The following is a 2500-nucleotide window of genomic DNA, read 5'->3' as shown; positions in this document are numbered from 1 at the left end:
TTGGTCAGAAGAGCAGTAATGTAAGGATGTATAGTAAAATGACGACTAAAGATATTGGTATAGTTGTAATGTGTAAAAAACTGTATAACTACCTGAAGGTGAAGATACGTTAATTGACTGCAAAGGTAAAAGACATATTTAGGTTATTGGAAATTTCTGTTGTATTTCACAGAAATATAGAAAAGTGCATTTCGAAGTTCGACAGCGATTTGTTACTGATGAAGAAACGTTTTAAAATTTACTATTGCAATAGTAAGTTAAAAACTATTCATGGAAAAATAAAGAACGTTGTAACTAGTAATTGGACAAAGTTTAAGAGGTAAATGTTATCACTGTTATTTATACTGTTATTATTATTTTCTGCTGTGCCATTAGTTTCGTGTGTTCTAAAATGTTATCCGCAGTATTGTTCAGGAATTTGATTGTATTTATATTTTGCTCATTATTTCTTTTGTTCTTGTCGAATACTTGTCGGTCTTGAATGCGCTGTGACCATTTAGCAGTCATTACTAACGTTGTCTAGAATATTTCAACAAAAGAAAATTCAGATTAACCCAGCCCTAAATAAGCAGCAGTTATTATTATTATTATTATTATTATTATTATTATTATTATTATATTATTATTATTATTATTATTATTATGATTATTATTATTATTATTATTATTATTATTATTATTATTATTATTATTATTATTGGAGAAAAAATCCACAATTATTTATATATATTTAAGTATAAATCTGTACAGAAGCTTTATCTTTGAATATATGTAAATATACATAACTGGATTTGTTTCTTCATTTGAAGTATTTTATTTTATTCTTATATTTTTTTAATTTAATTTATTTATTATTTTTTTCTCCATCACAGTTTTTCCAGATTCCTTTTCAGAGACCTTGGAATCGTGCCTAGTGTCCCTATGGTTAAGGGTACAATTTCCACTGGCATATCCCATATCCTTCTTATTTCTATTTTCAGGTCTTGATACTTATCCATTTTTTCCCTTTCTCTTCAACTCTGGTGTCCCATGGTATTGCGACATCAACGAGTGATGCATTCTTCTTGAATTTATTATTATTATTTTCATTGTTGTTGTTATTATTATTAAAGCATGTCTTCAAAGAATAAAAAACGTATGCATAAAAAAGACGGAAGAAAAAGACAAATAATAATAAAAAAAATTGGTCTCCCGTTGATATATTCAATCATAAACATTCTATGCAGTGATATTCAACATATGATTCAGTAAAAATATTTTATCACTTACTGTGTGTAAGTCACAAACTCTGGTCAACCTGATTGATGACTTACTTAATTCACTTGGTATCATTATTTGTGCTTCTTTGTATGTCATCAACAGTTTTTTTTTTTTTTTTTTTTTTTTTTTTTTTTTTTTTTTTTTTTTTTTTTTTTTTTTGTAGTAGTAGTAACTGAGCCTTTTACTCAATGACCTGTCTTCTTCACCCCCTTCCAGGTCACTTCTTCCCGCTGTTGCTCCATCAGCTATGTCGTTAATCCTCCAATTACGAATTTGATGGTGTTTTCTTTCTTTCTTTGTATTCCCAATCTTCCATTTTCTATCCTTCATTTTTCCAACTTATTGTATATACCCTATTTCCCCCTTTTCTTTCCGTTTCATTCCTTTGTTGTGATCGTAACAAGAAAACAGAATTGAAATGCCAGCCTCTCTCTCTCTCTAAATCTTGTATATATATGTATATATATATATATATATATATATATATATATATATATATATATATATATACTGTATACATAGTACACTTGTTTGTAGAGCTTTATGTATATATACTTATATACGCAACCTTTTCTGTAAACTTTTCTCATTCATCTACTTGAAGAGGGAGACAGCAGTCTCTGAAATATAGTACTTTTCTCTCTATATTTTGGTGTTTGATGGGCTCCTTTTATTATTATATATATATATTATATATATATATAGATATATATATATATTGATATATACAATTGTTGGTAAATATTGAGGTTTTCAGCATCTAAAGATTTCGTATGTCAAACAGTGAAGAGTATGGGGAGCAGTATTTATTAATCCTGTTGACACCGATGGGACGGGAAGTCTGTATCTATTCTAGGTCCTTTTAAGAAAATAAATTAAAATAAATCACTATATGAATAAGTGTAAAAACAGAAGCAGGATAAGAATTCCCAAAGGAAAACTTAAGCCTAGGAATAACGATTGGGAGATTGAAGGATGAGCTGACACGTATCAATCAATCTCCAGCAAGTATGAAGTGGTTGTTGTGAATGAGAAGATTTCTTGTTTAATCGTCCATTTATGGAATGGTCATTGTTAATGCAGTTTATTTTTGTATATATTGCAAGAAAACGTACAAAGACATAAATGTGAACTTCAGTATAATCCGCGTATGTGAATAAAACAGAATTGATAGTTGATAGAAGCCATAGAAAAATAGGTTAGATAAAGAGACATTAAATAATTGAATAATACAATGAAA

Source organism: Macrobrachium nipponense, chromosome 3 (genome assembly GCF_015104395.2).
Source record: "Macrobrachium nipponense isolate FS-2020 chromosome 3, ASM1510439v2, whole genome shotgun sequence".
Classification (NCBI taxonomy): Eukaryota; Metazoa; Arthropoda; class Malacostraca; order Decapoda; family Palaemonidae; genus Macrobrachium; species Macrobrachium nipponense.
The sequence above is the reverse complement of the archived record's forward strand: the minus strand, read 5'-3'. Positions refer to the sequence as shown.